Source organism: Hemicordylus capensis, chromosome 16 (assembly GCF_027244095.1).
Source record: "Hemicordylus capensis ecotype Gifberg chromosome 16, rHemCap1.1.pri, whole genome shotgun sequence".
Taxonomy (NCBI): domain Eukaryota; kingdom Metazoa; phylum Chordata; class Lepidosauria; order Squamata; family Cordylidae; genus Hemicordylus; species Hemicordylus capensis.
This window is the reverse complement of record NC_069672.1, coordinates 6,804,838-6,828,633: the sequence shown is the minus strand read 5'-3', so window position 1 is coordinate 6,828,633 and position 23,796 is coordinate 6,804,838. Positions and strand designations below refer to the sequence as shown.

Below are 23,796 nucleotides of genomic sequence, written 5' to 3'. Positions count from 1 at the left end.
CTATGTTGTCTATAAAAATTTCCACTCATGCTGAAGCACTTTCCACACTCCAGACATTAATGCGGTTTCTCCCCAGTGTGGTTCTGTGGTGTATTATAAGTGCAACTCTCTAGGTGAAGCTCTTCCCACACTCCAAGCATTTGTGTGGTTTCACCCCAGAATGGGTTCTATGGTGTACAGCAAGAAGTGGACTCATGCTGAAGCTCTTTCCACATTCGAATGAGTGAAACCGTGCAAAAATAATGATAATAGTAGCAATTGGAATTGATAACACTTCCAGAACTTACATTACTTTCAAAGCTCTTGTTCATAAGAAGAACCCAACATATACATTGTTGTGACAAAATCAAAACACTTCCAATGTTGTGAAAATATCCATTATTATTTTTTTGAATATATGCGGAAAAAAAGACCACGAAGGGTTTTTGATATACAGATCACTTGAACTTTAACTGCATAAATGCAATAAGTGTAAATAGTACATGGTAAACGTAGGTCCTGAACATCCAAATGATCAATTGGTACAGGAAAGTCTTGTTATTCATGAAAAAAAACTGCAAAAGTTCCAATTGCAGAAGTACAAGTGCAATAACTAGTCAGCAAGTCTGTATACAATTGTCTGTCTGAAGCAGAGCTGTCTTGTTATTCATGAAAATAAACTGCAAAAGTTCCAGTTGCAGAAATAACAATTACAATAGCTAGTCAGCAAATCTGTACACAATTGTCTGTCTGAGGCAGAGCTAGCAGAGCTGATGGGCGAACCCAGGAAATTCTCCAGCCCATTTCAAACATTCTTCATCAGAGCTGCAAAGCTTCTGGAAGTGTGAGCACAAGAACAGTTCTGCAGCTGATTACATCATCCAACAAACATCATAATGTCATCCAAAACCTCCTCTCTATACGCCCATTAGCACATACCCATTTCCTCCAAAAGTATTTTTTTTGAGAGCTCTATCCTCCTACATCTCACTTTGGGAAGACAAATCATTCAATGGCTAATCAGCTCATGGGGCTCTGTATTATATAGCCCACTAATTAAAGGCATGGTGATTAGCATTATATAGCCCGCTACTTGAAGGTGTGGTGATTAGCAGGGAGTATCACTTTAATCACACTGAGTGGTTAATTCCATAAACAAAACAGCTGTGGTCTGTTATTCATAGAGTAAATCATTCACATTGTCGGCACACTTATGCTGATACTATAGTCAACACAATACATCAATCTGTTGTTAACTCTTACTTTAGGAGAACAAATGCCTATAACAATCATTATTGACCTGCTAGTAACTCTTATTTTAAAAGACCAAGTACATGTAACAGTAGTTGTTAACATTCTCAATGGAATGTAATATCGAAACATCATTGCTGTTGGTTCTTACTTTAAAAAAAGCAGCTATAATTACTGCTTGTTGACATTCCTGACATGATACATTCACCAATAACATACTGTAGTCAATCTGCAATAATCTACTGTTAGTTCTCACTTTAAAAACAACCATCTGTGAACGCATTTGTTAACATTCCCAGAAAAATTCAATAATCAACAGCTTATACTGGCATAAGGACTATAGTTCCCAAATTCATATATCAGAATAAAGTGTGCCCACTTTTATAAAACAAAATGGTGTGTAACACTCTCATTTTACGTATGTTACAGTATGTCTACTTTATCAGTCATCAACAATGACCTTGAACATAATGCTTGGCTCACAAAAACCATGAAACTTGCCAGTTAATAGAAACATAATTCTAAAATGTTACAGACTGTAATAATCAGTCTGATATATGTCACAAAAAATATTGTCACAAAATTATTGCCACAAAGGCTCTAGAAAATGTATGATATTGTCATCCTGTAAATTGTTAGTAACTCTGCTCAAAATACCAATTTCATTGGGGAAGTGTTATCATATCCTTTGCAGGAATTATTTTCAAAAACATAACTTAAGTATCAAAAACAGGGAAAATGCCACAGTATATCCTACATGTATACTCATCAACCAGACATATCTTAAAGAAATACTGCCAAATTGCATGATGAGTTCAAACCATGGGGAACAACTGTATTGAGTTTGTATATAAAAAAGGATTCCATTTTAAGAAGAAAAGAATCAATGTCCTCATACTCAAATCTTCGAGGCGGATGTCTAAAGATGACACTGAACCTAATATCTTCAGGAGAATGTGAACAAGATCGAAAATGTTCCATCAGGGGAGCCTCCAAAACATTGTATTTGATTCTAGACCGATGTTCTAGAATCCTGGTCCTAACCGCATATATAGTGCTTTTGCCTATATATTTAAGACCACAGGGGCATGTAATCATGTAGATAATGTTCTTGCTGCTGCAATTGGCGAAGAAAGACAATTTAACATTACGTTTCTCCCGAGTGATATACAATTCCTTTATCTCCACAGCTAGTTTGCAAGCAGCGCAATGACCACACCGATAGAACCCCATTACGGGTTCATTTGTAGTTGGATTCACATACATGTCTGCTTTTGTCAGATATTTCTAATACTTTTGGTTTTTTTGAAGGCAAAAATCGGTGGTAATGTGCACCCTGGAATGTCTTTTACAATACACCATTCCTGTCGGATGATGTTCTTGATTGTAAAGCTCAAGGGCGTAAAATGTGAGGACCATATGAGTCGGTTAGACATTTTATTTTTGTGCGGTCTCTCCTCCAAAAGCCAGCTTCTACTTATTCGATCTGCCTTTATCTTGGCTGCATTGATGATCTGTTTCGGGTAACCCCTGTCTTGCAATTGATTCGTGAGAGTGTGTACCTCTTTTTCAAAATCCAAATGATGAGTAGCATTCCTTTTTAGTTGTAAAAATTGGCTATAAGGAAGTCCTTTCCGTAAATGATCTGGATGCCATGAATCAAAATGGAGAAGCATGTTCTTGTCTGTAGGTTTTCGATGAAGTTGAAAGAAGATAGACCTGTCTTGTCCTATGTTAATGTATGTGTCCAAAAATGCTATTTTATGTAAATTAGAGACCATAGTGAATTTAATAGAAGAGTGGATAGAATTGATCCAAAGATCAAATTCAAAAAGTTTTTTGTGTTATTCATGAATAACAAGACACCTCTGCTTCAGACAGACAATTGTGTACAGACTTGCTGACTAGTTATTGCACTTGTACTTCTGCAATTGGAACTTTTATGTGGATTCTCCCCAGTCTGGGTTCTAAAAATTGTTTATAAAAATTGTTTATAAAAATTTCCACTCATAGTGAAGCACTTTCCACACTGCAGGCATTTATGTGGTTTCTCCCCAGTGTGGGTTCTATGGTGTCTATATAGGTCTCCACTTTTATTTAATTTATTTATTTTTACATTTATATCCCGCTCTTCCTCCAATGAGCCCAGAGCGATGTACTACATACTTGAGTTTCTCCTCACAACAACCCTGTGAAGTAGGTTAGACTGAGAGATAAGTGACTGGCCCAGAGTCACCCAGCTAGTTTCATGGCTGAATGGAGATTTGAACTCGGGTCTCCCCGGTCCTAGTCCAGCATGCTAACCACTACACCACGCTGTTCTTTCAACACACCAGGCATTTATGTGGTTTCTCCCCAGTGTGGTTCTATGGTGTGTATTAAGGTCTCCACTCGTGCTGAACCTCTTTCCGCACTCCAGGCATTTATGTGGTTTCTCAGCAGTGTAGTTTCTATGGTGTCTATAAAGATTTCCTTCATGCTGAAGCTCTTTCCGCACTCCAGGCATTTATGTGGTTTCTCTTGTGTGGGTTCTATGGTGTGTATTAAGGTCTCCACTCATGGTGAAGCACTTTCCACACTGCAGGCATTTATGTGGTTTCTCCCCCGTGTGGGTTCTATGGTGTCTATATAGGTCTCCACTTGTTCTGAAGTTCTTTCAACACTGCAGGCATTTATGTGCTTTCTCCCCAGTGTGCATTCTATTGTGTGTATTAAGGTCTCCCCTCGTGCTGAAGTTCTTTCCACACTCCAGGCATTTATGTGGTTTCTCCCCAGTGTGCGTTCTATGGTGTGTATTAACGTCTCCACTCGTGGTGAAGCTCTTTCCACACTCCTGGCATTTATGTGGTTTCTTCCCAGTGTGCGTTCTATAGTGTGTATTAAGATCTTCACTTGTGCTGAAACTCTTTCCGCACTCCAGGCATTTATGTGGTTTCTCCCCAGTGTGGGTTCTATGGTGCACAGTAAGAGCTCCACGAGAGGTGAAGCTCTTTCCACACTCCAGGCATTTATGTGGTTTGTCCCCAGTGTGGGTTCTATGATTTGTATTAAGATGTCCACTCGTACTGAAGCTCTTTCCACACTCCAGGCATTTATGTGGTTTCTCCCCAGTGTAGGTTCTATGGTGTGTATTAAGATGTCCACTCGTGCCGAAGCTCTTTCCACACTCCAGGAATTCATGTGGTTTCTCCCCAGTGTGCGTTCTATGGTGTGTATTAAGATGTCCACTCCTGCTGAAGCTCTTTCCACAATCCAGGCGTATATGTGGTTACTCTACAGTGTGGATTCTATGGTGTCTATTAAGATGTCCTCTCCTGCAGAAGCTTTTTCCACACTCCAGGAATTTCTGTGGTTTCTCCCCAGTGTGCGTTCTATGGTGTCTATTAAGATGTCCACTCGTGATGAAGCTCTTTCCACACTCCAGGCATTGATGGGGTTTCTCCCCAGTGTGGATTCTATGGTGTACAGTAAGATGTGCTCTCTGGTTGAAGCTCTTTCCACAGTCCAGGCATTTATGTGGTTTCTTCCTTGCATTCATTTCCCTCTAAAGTTGAAAGCTGGTTTCAGAAGAGAAGTTTTTCCTACACACAGGCTTATTTCTCCTGCTTGATGTAATATTTGCTGCATTACATGCTGAAAAACAGGTTATTCATTCCTGTTCTTCAATTTTTCTCCAGTTTTTAGACTCTCTTGTTTCCTTTTTCCCCATCTAGCAGCACCCTCTGCTGGGCTTCTATCCTTCTTCCTCTCCCAACATTTACCTGCAGTACCACGAGAGAGAAAATTAGTTAGAGCCTGGGATAGAAAAGGCACCTGAGGGAGACCCTCTTGTCACGAGCCTATGGCCCAGATCCAGTCTGCATGTGTCTCTTCTCCTTCAGAGATTATATGGATCTGAACTGCTTACTGAAACTGGAGCTAAACCTGTGAATCTATTCATTTCTTTAGCAATGTCTGATAAAATATTGCTATTAACCAGTTTATGCTTGTATTTTGAATTCTCTTATACAGAAGCCTAATGTTTAAGCCAAAAGTTTCCCACACCCCAGACTATGGGCGACAAGCAAGAATCTTGCTGTTTGAACAAGCTAATATTTTGGAGGCTGAGAGAAGTGCCTCAGTGACCTTGCAGACTGCAGAATCAGGACCTCCCATGGCTGTCTTGTGCTCATGTTTTACATTCAAGCAAAGTGCCAGCTTCTTACCGGCTAGATGTTTCTGGACAGAGATTAGCAGGAAGTAATTCAAACTAGTGATGGTTCTAATGGTTGCATCTTCTGGGCCTTTGGGCAGCTCATGTTTGTATTAGAAGGAAGAGTGCTCCTCCATCCCTCCTCCCTTCCATTCTCCCATCAAGTTCAAGGAGGCCAGCCCTAAAGGCCAGGAAAGATATATGGGCTCTTTGTTGCTGATCTAACAGGGCCAGAGAACACTTCACATGACACTAGCCGCTATCCGGGCCTGTCCCAAGACTGTGGGGTGCAAGAGATAAGCCTGCTGAACCCCAGACTTTGTGGAACCAGAGGACAACTTGATTGACACCTGACAACTCCAGATGGGCCGGGACCCCAAAGATGGGCAAGAGGTTATAGAGATGACACCCCAGTGAGAGGTGGGAAGACCCTGCCCCTCGAGAACCATCCAAGTGATCCGCGGATATATCCATTGGTGTCTCATCAGCCCAGCAGCTGCTGCCCAGTCTTTGGGTAGTCTTCACCCATTCTGTTGCAGTGGCCATTTTGGAGGCTGCCGCACATGCCCAGTGCGCCTCTGCATGGCCGGATCACCAGAGGCCCATTGGGCATGCGTGGTGGCCTCCCAAATGGCCACTGCAACAGAGGTCAGGACCTGAATGGGCCAGCTCAGAATCACAGGCCTCCCCAGAATTGTGAGCTGCTCCCCTGGGAGGCTTCATCAGCCCAGAAGCTGCTGCCATGTGGGGAGAGGGGGGCTCTCAGGAGGCTTCTTACGGAACACTTCCCGAAGGTCCCCTGTGGAGAAAAGGGGCTCCGGGACTAGAACTGCTCGCTGACCAGCTGACTTGGGTCACTTGAGGGGATCCAGCCCCCACCCTGGGGGAAGCAGAGCCTGAAGGCCCCCAGTGGCCTGTGCACAAGGACGTTGGCTCTGGCCAGATGCTCTACACATTGCCCAGTACAGTGGTGTGGCCACCATGGAAGACGGCACCTCGCTGAGGGAACCCTGGGAATGCGCCCTGTAGGTCTGTCTGGCTGCTACCTAGAAAGACTGTGGGGTTCTGGCCAATAGCCTGTGGGGATAGACTGTGCCTTGCCCAAGGAGTTGTGAAAATGGGTGCCTTTCATCAGCCTCCCTTGGAGTGGGCAAATTCCCATTCAGCTCATGACAAAGAGGCCCGATTCCTAGATACACTAAATGACTGTGCTTTAGAACAGCTGGTCATGCAACCAAATAGGGAGAAGGTGACCCTGTGATTCACCCTGAGTGGCGCTCAGCACCTCTTATGAGATGTCAGGGTCATGGAGCAGATGGGGACCAGGCACCAGAGAGCTATCCAGGTCTTCCTATATGCAAGCGGAGACCCGCCTAGGAAGTCTAATATGGCCAGTTTAGGCTACAGAAGAGGAAAGGGCTAAAAAATGTGGGGATGTTTGAAAAGATTGCTGAAGGGGCGAGGCAGGCAGGAGGGTGAAATTGATCTTATTCAAAGCCACCATGATCCAAGCCAGTTAGAACTTGCATTTCCAAGTGGCCTGGCCTGCAGCGGTTAGCAGGGGGGGCTTTTTCAATTGTCCCCTTGGAACTGAATCTAGCAAGCTTCTGCTCTACCTTTTCTGTGTGAACTGCTTGAGGAGATTTTTTTTTTTGAAAGGCACTACAGAGCCTGCTTCTGTCTGTCCTCGCCCCAAGAAAAATGGGACAGACAGTTATCAAAGGTCCATGAGCCAGTTATCAGCTTGATCTGCAGCTGTCCAAGGGATTTCTCCTGGACCGACTTCCAAGCTCCTCTTGGTGATGGAGAATGATTTCCATTTTACTTGGGAAGCCGCAGCGTCCATTAGTATGACCAGACACCATGGCTCCTTCTCTCCATGCCTCCCTCTCCCACGCCAGAAAACACTGAGGGATGGTGCTTGTTATTAATTGTTATTATTATCATTAGCTCCTTTGCACACTAATGCTGGAAGAAGCCCCCTTTATTTCCTAAGTTTTGGTGGGGGTTTAATTCAACACCCTTCCAAGCTTAGTCTTTTTTCTAGATGACAGCTGAAAAGCAACCAGGACAAGGGTGTGCGTTTCCTCGAGGGCAAGGGTTTGCGTGTTCCACAATGAACTGATCGGGGGGATTCCAAGCAAAAAGCCAGATGAGCCTGTCGGTGCTTCTCTGGGTGCATCGAGGGAATTCCACACTCCAGCTCTAATGACTGGGGAGGTGGGCTGAAGGTGCTTTCAAGTAATGCAGGCGGCTTCAAATTGTGTTGGCTATTTATACCTAGAGTTAGAGAACACTAAAAGTTCTTAAAGCCATTTGTATAGAAACATAAGATCAATTAATAGATAAATAAGGAGAGTGAGAAGTGGGTTGACTGGGATGGGAGAAACCCGAGTTCAAATCCTTTCCCACTCAGACACAAAGCTCAGTGGATGCCCTTGGGCCCATCACTTTGTCTCCTACTAACCTACCGCACAGGACTGTTGTAAGAAGTAAATGGGGGCGGGGGGAGAAAAAGCCTTATGCCACCCTATGCACCTTAGGCAAATAGGAAGCCGCCTTATACTGAGTCAGGCCATTAGTCCATCTAGCTCAGGATTGTCTTCACAGACTGGCAGTGGCTTCTCCAAGGTTGCAGGTAGGAGTCTCTCTCAGCCCCATCTTGGAGATGCCAGACAGGGATCTCGGAGCCTTCTGTATGCAAGCATGAAGGTGCTCCTCTACTGGCTAGGGCCCCAATCCCTAAGGGGAATATTTGGCAGGGCTCACAAATGCGGTCTTCCAATCAAATGCAATGATGGGGTGGGGGAAGCCAGACCACCAGGCAGGTCCCTTCAGGCATAGGGGTCACCCCTGGCCTCCTCTTCCCCACCATCCAGCACCTATCCTTTTATTCTCCAGCAGAAATCTGGGTTTGTGGGCTTGGAAACTGTGAGGCTCCATCCTTGCCTATCAAAGGGCATTTCCACAGTCTGGAGCTCGCTATTATCTCTCAAGCTGCTTGGGCCTCACTCACTCTCTGACCTAAACTCCCAGACCAACGCTCAACAGACTGAAACACTGATTTTGTTTTTTCAGGTGGGTTCCAGAACTCATGCAGACTACCAAAACAATTTTTTTTTTAATTGGGTTGGGGCAAAGAGTTCTTCTTGCAAACCCTCCTGGCCTCTGTCTCTCCCCCCACCCAACTCCATGGGCGGATGCTGCTGGCTGCACTCCTCACAGCCCTGCCGGGACATTTCCGACAGCAGAAAAGACTGCTGGGTGCCTGGGAGAGAGAGACCCCCCCTCCACCCCTTGCCCAGGCGGCTGCTCCTGCTGCTCCTCCTCCCTTACCTGGCTCTTTCTCCCAAGCACTCAGCAGCCAGGAAGGAGTCCTTCAGGCTGGCACGTGATCCGTGTGTGTCTGTGTGTAAGAACACGTGCAGCCCTTCATGCAGCGCCGGCCTCTTGCACCCTGCTTCGGACTCAAAGATGCCCCTGAAAATCAAGGAAAGTCCTTCTCGTTACTCCCAGCAGGCTTCTGCAGCCCACTGCAAGCTCTTTCTCCTTCCCAAACCCTTCACTCCCCGCCTTCGCTGCCTCTCCCTCCTCTCAGCTGCTCCTCATGCAACACTTTCAGGCGATTCCCAGGATCCAAATCCCTGGAGGATGGGGGGGGGCAGTATCCCACAATGCATTGCACAGGAAGCCGAGAGGCTGGGCATGGCAATGCCCAGCTCTTTGAGCAGCACTCTGAGGACTTCATGAATTTGGGCTGCCGGTGGGAGGCTGTGATGATAAGGGGGTGGGTGGGCACAAGTTGAGGGTGGTGCAGCCTGGGGACCTCCGAGCCTGGCCAGTAGAACTAGGGAGGAGCAGGAGGAGGAGGGAGAAATCCACGGGAAGGGGGGGGTGATGGATGCATGCAGCAGATTGCAGAACTCCTGGCCCCAAGCTAGCAGCTGCTCTCTGACTCCTCCAGTCTGCTCTGAGGAGAGAAGCTGAAGGGAAGGGAAGGAAACTGCTTCCTTCGGCTGCCAATTCAATTCCCTGAGGATGGGAGGAAGGGCTGCCCCCCACCTCCTGCACAACCCGGCCTCAGGGGGATCTGGAGGTCAGTGGGTGGGGCCAAGCTATGGGCACCTGAGCCGAGGGGGGACCTCCTGACTCACACAGGCAGCACTCCACTCATGGTGGCACTTGGGCATCTTGGCCGGGGATGATGGTATCTTTAGTCTAACAACGTCCGGGGAAGCATGTCTGAGAACCTCGGCCGTGAGAACACAAGGACTGCTTTTTGCCAGAGAACCTGCTTCTAGTCAGGGTCCGTTCCAAGGCTGTGAGAGTGGGTAAGCACCCCCCACCCCCCACATTCTTGCTCTCTGGCTTGCACACTGACAAGTCTGCCTTTTGCTCCCCCTTAGTGGACTTTTAGCTTTGGAAACAGAGACGGATCTTTCGCCTTTCCTCATCAGGAAGGTGCTCCCTCCAGCCCCTCGATCTCTGGACCTGCTTTTCCCCTGTACATTTTCCTTGCTCTCTGATGCCTTTTCCTCCCTCCTGCAGTGGGCCCTGAAGTCGGTGGCTGCCTGCTGGGCGGAAGGAGCTGCCCACAGGCCCTGCCAGCCGCCTCCTGGGCACTGCCCTCCATCTCCCAGCCCTGCTGGAGAGCTGCGGCCATGGAAGGGAGCCACGCTTCCCCCAGCCCCACACATCCCCCCCCCTCCGGTGCTGCCCCAGGGCTCATCCCAGCACAGGGGACTTCGGGACACAGGAGGCGGGCTGCCTTCCCCGGAGTCAGACCCTTGGTCCGTCCAGCTCACGCTTGTCTACCCAGACGGGCAGCGGCTCCCTCGAGGTTTCAGGCAGGAGCGGCTGCCAGAGAGGGGACTCGGAGCCTTCTGCCTGCAAGCCTGCAGCTGAGCTGAGCTCTCCCCATCCCGGCACGAAGGGACTTTCCACAGTGGCTGAAGTGTGACTCCCAAGTCTGGAGCTGCAAAGTGCCCCCGCCCCACATATGGTGATAAAAAAAGGGAAACTTTCCTAGGGTGGTAGACAGGAGGAGGAGTCCCCTAAAGTGCAGCCTCCCTGTCTCCGTTTTGCCTCTAGGCGGCTGAAGCAGTCTAGTGGATTCTGGCCCCCGCTGAGCATGCTCCGCTCCGCTCTCCTCGGGCTTTGGCTTTGCTTGCAAGCTGCCCGCCCGGGCCCGACCGAGGGAGGCCGGAGTGCCGGTCCTGCTCTTCATCCCTGAAAGACGCAGCTGTGCCCCCCCTCGCCCAGGTACGTGCCTGGCTTGCCCCCCACTCCGGGCAGCAGCAAGAATCGCCGTTTGCTTTCCTTCTACTCGCGGTCTCTGATGAGAAGGTGCAGTGATGACTCTTAAACTGGATCGCGGGGAGGGATCTCCTCCTGGTGGGGAGGAAGGCTGCTCAAATAGACTCTATGGGGCCCCCCTCCTCCTCCCCCCCCCGCCGGGCCAGCCTCTGCTCCTGCTCCCTGCACCCTCCTCGGCTGGACTGCCCTGCTTTCTCCTCCTCCCCTTTTCAAGCGTGAATGGTCCCGAAGGCTAAGCAGGGTTCCGATCTGGTTTGCATGTGGATGGGAGACGATCCGTGAGCAGCGCAAGAGGCTCCCCTGAGGGTCTGCACAGAGCAGACTGGAGGAGTCAGAGAGCAGCTGCTAGCTTGGGGCCAGGAGTTCTGCAATCTGCTGCATGCATCCATCACCCCCCCCTTCCCCCTGGATTTATGCTTCTTCCTCCTCCTCCTCCGCCTCCCTAGTTCTACTGGCCAGGCTTGGAGGTCTGCAGGCTGCACCACCCTCAAGTTGTGCCCACCCCCACCCCCCTTATCATCACAGCCTCCCACGGGCAGCCCGGTTTCCTGAAGTCCTCAGAGTGCTGCTTAAAGAGCTGGGTATTGCCATGCCCAGCCTCTCGGCTTCCTGTGCAATGCATTGTGAGATACTGCCCCCCCCCCCCAGCCACCAGGGATTTGGATCGTGGGAATCGCCTGAAAGTGTTGCATGAGGAGCAGCTGAGAGGAGGGAGAGGCAGCGAAGGCGGGGAGTGAAGGGTTTGGGAAGGAGAAGGAGCTTGCAGTGGGCTGCAGAAGCCTGCTGGGAGTAACGAGAAGGACTTTCCTTGATTTTCAGGGGCATCTTTGAGTCCGAAGCAGGGTGCAAGAGGCCGGCGCTGCATGAAGGGCTGCACGTGTTCTTACACACAGACACACACGGATCACGTGCCAGCCTGAAGGACTCCTTCCTGGCTGCTGAGTGCTTGGGAGAAAGAGCCAGGTAAGGGAGGAGGAGCAGCAGGAGCAGCCGCCTGGGGAAGGGGTGGAGGGGGGGGTCTGAAACCTCGAGGGAGCCGCTGCCCGTCTGGGTAGACAAGCGTGAGCTGGACGGACCAAGGGTCTGACTCCGGGGAAGGCAGCCCGCCTCCTGTGTCCCGAAGTCCCCTGTGCTGGGATGAGCCCTGGGGCAGCACCGGAGGGGGGGGGATGTGTGGGGCTGGGGGAAGCGTGGCTCCCTTCCATGGCCGCTGCTCTCCAGCAGGGCTGGGAGATGGAGGGCAGTGCCCAGGAGGCGGCTGGCAGGGCCTGTGGGCAGCTCCTTCCGCCCAGCAGGCAGCCACCGACTTCAGGGCCCTCTGCAGGAGGGAGGAAAAGGCATCAGGAAGGGGAAGGGGTGGAGGGGGGGGGGTCTGAAACCTCGAGGGAGCCGCTGCCCGTCTGGGTAGACAAGACAAGGGGTGGAGGGGGGGGGTCTCTCTCTCCCAGGCACCCAGCAGTCTTTTCTGCTGTCGGAAATGTCCCGGCAGGGCTGTGAGGAGTGCAGCCAGCAGCATCCGCCCGTGGAGGTGGGTGGGGAGAGAGAGAGGCCAGGAGGGTTTGCAAGAAGAGCTCTTTGCCCCAACCCAATTTTTAAAAAAATTGTTTTGGTAGTCTGCATGAGTTCTGGAACCCACCTGAAAAAACAAAATCAGTGTTTCAGTCTGTTGAGCGTTGGTCTGGGAGTTTAGGTCAGAGAGTGAGTGAGGCCCAAACAGCTTGAGAGATAATAGCGAGCTCCAGACTGGGGAAATGCCCTTTGATAGGCAAGGATGGAGCCTCACAGTTTCCAAGCCCACAAACCCAGATTTCTGCTGGAGAATAAAAGGATAGGTGCTGGAAAGTGGGGAAGAGGAGGCCAGGGGTGACCCCTATGCCTGAAGGGACCTGCCTGGTGGTCTGGCTTCCCCCACCCCATCATTGCATTTGATTGGAAGACCGCATTTGTGAGCCCTGCCAAATATTCCCCTTAGGGATTGGGGCCCTAGCCAGTAGAGGAGCACCTTCATGCTTGCATACAGAAGGCTCCGAGATCCCTGTCTGGCATCTCCAAGATGGGGCTGAGAGAGACTCCTACCTGCAACCTTGGAGAAGCCACTGCCAGTCTGTGAAGACAATCCTGAGCTAGATGGACTAATGGCCTGACTCAGTATAAGGCGGCTTCCTATTTGCCTAAGGTGCATAGGGTGGCATAAGGCTTTTTCTCCCCCCGCCCCCATTTACTTCTTACAACAGTCCTGTGCGGTAGGTTAGTAGGAGACAAAGTGATGGGCCCAAGGGCATCCACTGAGCTTTGTGTTTGAGTGGGAAAGGATTTGAACTCGGGTTTCTCCCATTCCAGTCATCCCACTTCTCACTCTCCTTATTTATCTATTAATTGATCTTATGTTTCTATACAAATGACTTTAAGAACTTTTAGTGTTCTCTAACTCTAGGTATAAATAGCCAACACAATTTGAAGCCACCTGCATTACTTGAAAGCACCTTCAGCCCACCTCCCCAGTCATTAGAGCTGGAGTGTGGAATTCCCTCGATGCACCCAGAGAAGCACCGACAGGCTCATCTGGCTTTTTGCTTGGAATCCCCCCGATCAGTTCATTGTGGAACACGCAAACCCTTGCCCTCGAGGAAACGCACACCCTTGTCCTGGTTGCTTTTCAGCTGTCATCTAGAAAAAAGACTAAGCTTGGAAGGGTGTTGAATTAAACCCCCACCAAAACTTAGGAAATAAAGGGGGCTTCTTCCAGCATTAGTGTGCAAAGGAGCTAATGATAATAATAACAATTAATAACAAGCACCATCCCTCAGTGTTTTCTGGCGTGGGAGAGGGAGGCATGGAGAGAAGGAGCCATGGTGTCTGGTCATACTAATGGACCCTGCGGCTTCCCAAGTAAAATGGAAATCATTCTCCATAACCAAGAGGAGCTTGGAAGTCGGTCCAGGAGAAATCCCTTGGACAGCTGCAGATCAAGCTGATAACTGGCTCATGGACCTTTAAGAACTATTTCTGTCCCATTTTTCTTGGGGCGAGGACAGACAGAAGCAGGCTCTGTAGTGCCTTTCAAAAAAAAAATCTCCTCAAGCAGTTCACACAGAAAAGGTAGAGCAGAAGCTTGCTAGATTCAGTTCCAAGGGGACAATTGAAAAAGCCCCCCCCCCCTGCTAACCGCTGCAGGCCAGGCCACTTGGAAATGCAAGTTCTAACTGGCTTGGATCATGGTGGCTTTGAATAAGATCAATTTCACCCTCCTGCCTGCCTCGCCCTTTCAGCTCTCTTTTCAAACATCCCCACATTTTTTAGCCCTTTCCTCTTCTGTAGCCTAAACTGGCCATATTAGACTTCCTAGGCGGGTCTCCGCTTGCATATAGGAAGACCTGGATAGCTCTCTGGTGCCTGGTCCCCATCTGCTCCATGACCCTGACATCTCATAAGAGGTGCTGAGCGCCACTCAGGGTGAAGTCCAGGGTCACCTTCTCCCTATTTGGTTGCATGACCAGCTGTTCTAAAGCACAGTCATTTAGTGTATCTAGGAATCGGGCCTCTTTGTCATGAGCCGAATGGGAATTTGCCCACTCCAAGGGAGGCTGATGAAAGGCACCCATTTTCACAACTCTTTGGGCAAGGCACAGTCTATCCCCACAGGCTATTGGCCAGAACCCCACAGTCTTTCTAGGTAGCAGCCAGACAGACCTACAGGGCGCATTCCCAGGGTTCCCTCAGCGAGGTGCTGTCTTCCATGGTGGCCACACCACTGTACTGGGCAATGTGGTGAGCATCTGGCCAGAGCCAACGTCCTTGTGCACAGGCCACTGGGGGCCTTCAGGCTCTGCTTCCCCCAGGGTGGGGGCTGGATCCCCTCAAGTGACCCAAGTCAGCTGGTCAGCGAGCAGTTCTAGTCCCGGAGCCCCTTTTCTCCACAGGGGACCTTCGGGAAGTGCTCCGTAAGGAGCCTCCTGAGAGCCCCCCTCTCCCCACATGGCAGCAGCTGCTGGGCTGATGAAGCCTCCCAGGGGAGCAGCTCACAATTCTGGGGAGGCCTGTGATTCTGAGCTGGCCCATTCAGGTCCTGACCTCTGTTGCAGTGGCCATTTGGGAGGCCACCACGCATGCCCAATGGGCCTCTGGTGATCCGGCCATGCAGAGGCGCATTGGGCATGTGCGGCAGCCTCCAAAATGGCCACTGCAACAGAATGGGTGAAGACTACCCAAAGACTGGGCAGCAGCTGCTGGGCTGATGAGACACCAATGGATATATCCGCGGATCACTTGGATGGTTCTCGAGGGGCAGGGTCTTCCCACCTCTCACTGGGGTGTCATCTCTATAACCTCTTGCCCATCTTTGGGGTCCCGGCCCATCTGGAGTTGTCAGGTGTCAATCAAGTTGTCCTCTGGTTCCACAAAGTCTGGGGTTCAGCAGGCTTATCTCTTGCACCCCACAGTCTTGGGACAGGCCCGGATAGCGGCTAGTGTCATGTGAAGTGTTCTCTGGCCCTGACAGATCAGCAACAAAGAGCCCATATATCTGTCCTGGCCTTTAGGGCTGGCCTTGAACTTGATGGGAGTATGGAAGGGAGGAGGGAGGGACGAGCACGCTTCCTTCTAATACAAACATGAGCTGCCCAAAGGCCCAGAAGATGTAACCATTAGAACCATCACTAGTTTGAATTACTTCCTGCTAATCTCTGTCCAGAAACATCTAGCCGGTAAGAAGATGGCACTTTGCTTAAATGTAAAACATGAGCACAAGACAGCCATGGGAGGTCCTGATTCTGCAGTCTGCAAGGTCACTGAGGCACTTCTCTCAGCCTCCAAAATATTACCTTGTTCAAACAGCAAGATTCTTGCTTGTCACGCATAGTCTGGGGTGTGGGAAACTTTTGGCTTAAACATTAGGCTTCTGTATAAGATAATTCAAAATACAAGCATAAACTGGTTAATAGCAATATTTTATCAGACATTGCTAAAGAAATGAATAGATTCACAGGTTTAGCTCCAGTTTCAGTAAGCAGTTCAGATCCATATAATCTCTGAAGGAGAAGAGACACATATAGACTGGATCTGGGAAATAGGCTTGTGACAAGAGGGTCTCCCTCAGGTTCCTTTTCCATCCCAGGCTCTAACTAGTTTTCTCTTCCGGGGTACTGCAGGTAAATGTTGGGAGAGGAAGAAGGATAGAAAACCAGCGGAGGGAGCTGCAAGACGGGAAAAAAGGAAACAAGAGAGTCTAAAAAATGGAGAAAAATGGAAGAACAGGACTGAATCACCTGTTTTTCAGCATGTAATCCAGAAATATTACAGCAAGCAGGAGAAAGAAACCTGTGTGAAGGAAAAACTTCTCTTCTGAAACCAGCTTTCAGCTTTAGAGGAAAATGAATGCAAGGAAGAAACCACATAAATGCCTGGACTGTGGAAAGAGCTTCAGCATGAGTGGACATCTTAATACACACCATAGAACACACACTGGAGAGAAACCCCATCAATCCCTGGAATGTGGAAAGAGCTTCACCACAAGTGGAGCTCTTAATAGACACCATAGAACCCACACTGGGGAGAAACCACATAAATGCCTGGAGTGTGGAAAGAGTTTCACCAGCAGTCGAAAACTTACTGAACACAATAGAACGCACACTGGGGAGAAACCACATAAATGCCAGGAGTGTGGAAAGAGCTTCAGCATGAGTGGAAATCTTTATAGACACCATAGAACCCACACTGGGGATAAACCACATAAATGCCTGGATTGTGGAAAGAGCTTCACCACAAGTGGAGCTCTTAATAGACACCATAGAACCCACACTGGGGAGAAACCACATAAATGCCTGGAGTGTGGAAAGAGTTTCACCAGCAGTCGAAAACTTACTGAACACAATAGAACGCACAATGGGGAGAAACCACATAAATGCCAGGAGTGTGGAAAGAGCTTCAGCATGAGTGGAAATCTTTATAGACACCATAGAACCCACACTGGGGAGAAACCACATAAATGCCTGGAGTGCGGAAAGAGCTTCAGCACGAGTGGAGACCTTAATACACACCATAGAACGCACACTGGGGAGAAACCACATAAATGCCTGGACTGTGGAAGGAGCTTCAGCACGAGTGGACATCTTAATACACACCATAGAACGCACACTGGGGAGAAACCACATCAGTGCCTGGAATGTGGAAAGAGCTTCAGCAGAAGTGGAGACCTTAATATACACCATAGAATGCACACTGGGGAGAAACCCCATCAATGCCTGGAATGTGGAAAGAGCTTCACCACAAGTGGAGCTCTTGATAGACACCATAGAACGCACACTGGGGAGAAACCACATAAATGCCTGGAGTGTGGAAAGAGTTTCACCAGCAGTCAAAAACTTACTGAACACAACAGAAAGCACACTGGGGAGAAACCACATAAATGCCAGGAGTGTGGAAAGAGCTTCAGCATGAGTGGAAATCTTTATAGACACCATATAACCCACACTGGGGATAAACCACATAAATGCCTGGAGTGCGGAAAGAGCTTCAGCATAAGTGGAAATCTTTATAGACACCATAGAACCCACACTGGGGAGAAACCACATAAATGCCTGGAGTGCGGAAAGAGCTTCAGCACGAGTGGAGACCTTAATATACACCATAGAACGCACACTGGGGAGAAACCACATAAATGCCTGGAGTGCGGAAAGAGCTTCAGCATGAGTGCAGACCTTAATATACACCATAGAACCCACACTGGGGAGAAACCACATAAATGCCTGGAGTGTGGAAAGAGCTTCAGCAGGAGTGGAAATCTTTATAGACACCATAGAACCCACACTGGGGAGAAACCATATAAATGCCTGGAGTGCGGAAAGAGCTTCAGCACACGTGGACAACTTAATACACACCATAGAACGCACACTGGGGAGAAAACACATAAATGCCTGGAGTGTGGAAAGAGCTTCAGCATGAGTGGACATCTTAATAGACACCACAGAACCCACACTGGGGAGAAACCACATAAATGCCTGGAGTGTGGAAAAAGCTTCAGCACGAGTGGACAACTTAATACACACCATAGAACGCACACTGGGGAGAAAACACATAAATGCCTGGAGTGTGGAAAGAGCTTCACCACAAGTGGAGCTCTTAATAGACACCATAGAACCCACACTGGGGAGAAACCACATACATGTTTTGAGTGTGGAAAGAGCTTCAGCACGAGTGGAGACCTTAATAGACACCATAGAACCCACACTGGGGAGAAACCACATAAAAGCCTGGAGTGTGGAATGAGCTTCAGCACAAGTGGAGCTCTTACTGTACACCATAGAACGCACACTGGGGATAAACCACATAAATAAATGCCTGGAGTGCGGAAAGAGCTTCAGCACGAATAGAGACCTTAATACACACAACAGAACGCACACTGGGGAGAAACCACATAAATTCCTGCAGTGTGGAAAGAGCTTCAGCACGAGTGGACATCTTAATAGACACCATAGAACCCACACTGGGGAGAAACCACATACATGTGTTGAGTGTGGAAAGAGCTTCACCACGAGTGGAGACCTTAATATACACTATAGAACCCACACAGGGGAGAAACCACATAAATTCCTGGAGTGTGGAAAGAGCTTCAGCATGAGTGGACATCTTAATACACACCATAAAATGCACACTGGGGAGAAACCACATAAATGCCTGGAGTGTGGGAAGAGTTTCAGCACGAGTGGGCATCTTAATACACACCATAGAACCCACACTGGGGAAAAACCACATAAATCCCTAGAGTGTGGAAAGAGCTTCAGCATGAGTAGAAATCTTTATAGACACCATAGAACCCACACTGGGGATAAATCACATAAATGCCTGGATTGCGGAAAGAGCTTCAGCATGAGTGGAAATCTTTATAGACACCATAGAACCCACACTGGGGAGAAACCACATAAATGCCTGGAGTGCGGAAAGAGCTTCAGCACGAGTGGAGACCTTAATATACACCATAGAACCCACACAGGGGAGAAACCACATAAATGTCTGGAGTGTGGAAAGAGCTTCAGCAGGAGTGGAGCTCTTACTGTACACCGTAGAACGCACACTGGGGAGAAACCACATAAATAAATGCCTGGAGTGCGGAAAGAGCTTCAGCATGAATAGAGACCTTAATATACACCATAGAACCCACACAGGGGAGAAACCACATAAATTCCTGGAGTGTGGAAAGACCTTCAGCCAGAGTGGGCATCTTAATACACACCATAGAACCCATACTGGGAAGAAACCACATAAATGCCTGGAGTGTGGAAAGAGCTGCAACATGAGTGGACAACCTAATACACACCACAGAACCAACACTGGGGAGAAACCGCATAAATGCCTGGAATGTTTAATTAGCTTCACGACGAGTGGAGCTCTTACTGTACACCATAGAATGCACACGTGGGAGAAACCACATAAATAAATGCCTGGAGTGCGGAAAGAGCTTCAGCGCGAATAGAGACCTTAATATACACCATAGAACCCACACAGGGGAGAAACCACATAAATGCCTGGAGTGCGGAAAGAGCTTCTGAACGAGTGAAGACCTTAATACACACCATAGAACGCACACTGGGAAGAAACCATATAAATGCCTTGAGTGTGGAAAGAGCTTCAGCACGAGTGGAGACCTTAATACACACCACAGAACCCACTCTGGGTACAAACCACATAAATGCCTAGGGTGTGGAAAGAGCTTCACCTCTAGTGGAGCTCTCACTGAACACCATAGAACCCACACTGGGGAGAAACCACATACATGTTTTGAGTGTGGAAAGAGCTTCAGCACGAGTGGAGACCTTAATAGACACCATAGAACCCACACTGGGGAGAAACCACATAAATGACTGGAGTGCAGAAAGAGCTTCAGCACGAGTGGACATCATAATAGACACCATAGAACCCACACTGGGGAGAAACCACATACATGTTTTTAGTGTGGATAGAGCTTCAGCACGAGTGGAGACCTTAATATAAACCATAGAACCCACCCAGGGGAGAAACCACATAAAAGCCTGGAGTGTGGAAAATGCTCCAGCAAGAGTGGACATCTCAATTGACACCATAGAACCCACACTGGGGAGAAACCACATAAATGCCTGGAGTGTGGAAATAGCTTCAGCACGAGTGCACATCTTAATACACACCATAGAACGCACACAGGGGAGAAACCACATAAATGCTTGGAGTGCGTAAAGAGCTTCAGCATGAGTGGAAATCTTTATAGACACCATAGAACCCACACTGGGGATAAACCACATAAATGCCTGGAGTGCGGATAGATCTTGAGCACAAGTGGAGACCTTAATACACACCATAATACGCACACCGGGGAGAAACCAAATAAATGCCTGGAGTGCGGAAAGAGCTTCAGCACGAATAGTGACATTAATACACACCACAGAACGCACACTGGGGAGAAACCACATAAATGCCTGGAGTATGGAAGGAGCTTAAGCCCGAGTGGACATCTTAATACACACCATAGAACGCACACTGGGGAGAAAACACATAAATGCCTGGAGTGTGGAAAGAGCTTCAGCCAGAGTAGGCATCTTAATACACACCATAGAACCCACACTGGGGAAAAACCACATAAATGCCTTTAGTTTGGAAAGAGCTTCAGCATGAGTGGAAATCTTTATAGACACCATAGAATGCACACTGGGGAGAAACCACATAAATGCCTGGAGTGTGGAAAGAGTTTCACCAGCCGTCGAACTCTTACTGAACACAATAGAACGCACACTGGGGACAAACCACATAAATGCCTGGTGTGTGGCAAGAGTTTCACCAGCAGTCAAACTCTTACTGAACACAATAGAACACACACTGGGGAGAAAGCACATAAATGCCAGGTGTAGGAAAGAGCTTCAGCATGAGTGGAAATCTTTATAGACACCATAGAACCCACACGGGAGAAACCACATAAATGCTTGGAGTGTGTAAAGAGCTTCAGCATGAGTGGAAATCTTTATAGACACCATAGAACCCACACTGGGGATAAACCACATAAATGCCTGGAGTGCGGATAGAGCTTGAGCACAAGTGGAGACCTTAATACACACCATAAAACGCACACTGGGGAGAAACCAAATAAATGCCTGGAGTGCGGAAAGAGCTTCAGCATGAGTGGAGACCTTATTATACCCCATAGAACGCACACTGGGGAGAAACCGCATAAATGCCTGGAGTATGGAAAGAGCTTCAGCAGGAGTGGAAATCTTTATAGAAACCATAGACCCAACACAGGGGAAAAACTACATAAATGCCTGGAGTGCGGAAAGAGCTTCAGCATGAGTGGGAATCTTTATAGGCACCATAGAACGCACACTGGGGAGAAACCAAATAAATGCCTGGAATGTGGAAAGAGCTTCAGCATGAGTGGAGAACTTAATATACACCATAGAACGCACACTGGGGAGAAACCACATACATGTTTTGAGTGTGGAAAGAGCTTCAGCACGAGTGGAGACTTTAATATACACCATAGAACCTACACAGGGGAGAAACTACATAAATGCCTGGAGTGTGGAAAGAGCTTCGGCACGAGTGGACATCTTAATACACACCATAGAATGCACACTGGGAAGAAACCACATAAATGCCTGGAGTGTGGAAAGATCTTCAGCCAGAGTGGACATCTTAATATACACCATAGAATGCACACTGGGGAGAAACCACATAAATGCCTGGATTGTGGAAAGAGTTTCACCAGCAGTCGAACTCTTACTGAACACAATAGAACGCACAGTGCGGAGAAACCACATAAATGCCTGGAGTGTGGAAAGAGTTGCACCAGCAGTCGAACTCTTACTGAACACAATAGAACGCACAGTGGGGAGAAAACAGATAAATGCCAGGTGTGTGGAAAGAGCTTCAGGATGAATGGAAACCTTTATAGATACCATAGAACCCACACAGGGGAGAAAACACATAAATGCCTGCAGTGTGGAAAGTGCTTCACCATGAGTGGAGACCTTAATGCACACCATAGAACCCACACGAGAGAAACCACATAAATGCCTGGAGTGTGGAAAGAGCTTCAGCACGAGTGGAGACCTTAATACACATCATAGAACGCACAATGGGGAGAAACTACATAAATGCCTGCTGTGTTGAAAGAACAGCGTGGTGTAGTGGTTAGAGTGCTGGACTAGGACCGGGGAGACCCGAGTTCAATTCCCCATTCAGCCATGAAACTAGCTGGGTGACTTGGGGCCAGTCACTTCTCTTTCAGCCTAACCTACTTAACAGGGTTGTTGTGAGGATAAACTCAAGTATGTAGTATACCACTCTGCGCTCATTGGAGGGAGAGCGGAATATAAATGTAAAAATAAAATAAATAAATAAAATAAAATAAAAGACGAGACTTTATAAACAACATGATAAACATCTTTATAAACAACATAGAACCCACACTGGGGAGAATCCACATAAATGTCTGGAGTGTGGAAAGAGCTTCAGCATGAGTGGAAATTTTTATAAACAACATAGAACCCACACTGCGGAGAAACCACATAAATGCTGAGAGTGTTGGCAGCGCTTCAGCACAAGCTGAAATCTTAATAGACACCATAGAACCCACACTGGGGAGAAATCATATAAATGCATCGAATGTGGAAAGATCTTCAGCTGCAGTGCACTTCTTGCTGTACACCATAGAACCCATACTGGTGAGAAACCACATAATTGCCTGGAGTGTGGAAAGAGCTTCCGCCAGAGTCCACATTTTACTGCACACTATAGAATGCACGCTGGGGTGAAACCACACAAATGCTTGGAGTGTGGGAAGAGCTTCACCTAGAGAGTTGCACTTAGAATACACAGAACTACACTGGAGAGAAACCGCATTAATGTCTGGAGTGTGGAAAGAGCTTCAGCACCAGTTGAGACCTTCATAGACACCATAGTACGCACACAGAGATATCCACATGAATGACTGAAGTGTTAAAAAGAACTTCAGGAGGAAGGCAAGCCTTACTGCACATGAGCAAACTCATAGAGCATCAAAACCATACCATGCCAAGATTATTGTAAATGGAGAACTATCAGATAATTGTGTAATACAAAAAGGGACTAGACAAGGTTGTCCACTTTCTCCATTGCTTTTTATATTGGTTTTAGAAGTGCTTTGTAGATCTATTAGAGAAGATGATGAATTACATGGTCCCAAAATCAGGAGACAAGAATATAAATTGAGAGACTTTGCAGACGATGTTGTGTTATTTTTAGAGAATCCAATGGATAAGATTGAAAGACTTTTGGACAAGATACAGCAATTTGGCCAGTTGGCTGGATTTTATATAAATAAGACTAAAACTAAGGTTCTGACTAAAAATATAGATCAGAAAATTAAAGATAGATTTGGTGAAATAAGTGGGTTAAAAGTGGAGAAGAAAGTGAAATATTTGAGGGTTTGGTTAACAAATAATAACTTTGTGTTGTTTTCAAATAATTATGTTAAAACATGGAACTCAATGAAAAATGATTTGCAAAGATGGTCTAAAATGAATTTATCTTTGATGGGAAGAATCTCAGTGGTCAAGATGAATGTTTTGCCTAAAATGTTATTTCTTTTTTAGACTATTCCTATAATTAATAACTTGACTTGTTTTAGGCAATGGCCAAAGGATATAACTAAATTTGTTTGGCAGGGGGAAAGACCAAGAATAAACTTTAAGAATTTAACAGATGCAATGAAAGGGGTGGTCTTACCTTGCCAGATTTAAGGTTGTATTTTGATGCTGTATGTTTGACATGGCTAAAGGAATGGATAACATTGAGAAACCCTAGAGTCCTTGATCTGGAGGGATTTGATAGAAGGTTTGGATGGCATACCTATCTATGGTACGAAAAAACTAAAGTACATAAAGATTTTCTGAATCACTATGTAAGAAGGAGTTTAATGAGGGTATGGTTAAAATATAAAAATTGGTTGGAACCAAAAACTCCATTATGGATATCCCCAATGGAAGCTTTATCACGTAAAGAAGTAAATATGCAAATGTCTGGGGGTACGTATAGAGATCTGTTGTATTTTTATGGAA

At 47.6% G+C, this 23,796-nt stretch overlaps 1 long non-coding RNA gene and 1 pseudogene across 1 annotated transcript; one reads left to right on the top strand and one right to left on the bottom strand.

Annotated features, from left to right (window-relative positions):
- Positions 1-18,209, top strand: part of LOC128338629 (zinc finger protein 11-like) — a 38,432-nt pseudogene extending 20,223 nt beyond the window's left edge.
- Positions 362-8,978, bottom strand: LOC128338482 (uncharacterized). The gene is made up of 2 exons (XR_008312638.1): positions 8,759-8,978; positions 362-4,991 (listed from the first exon to the last, which is right to left on the bottom strand). It is a non-coding gene; the product is annotated as an uncharacterized LOC128338482 (long non-coding RNA).
- Positions 18,210-23,796: the final 5,587 nt, after the last annotated feature.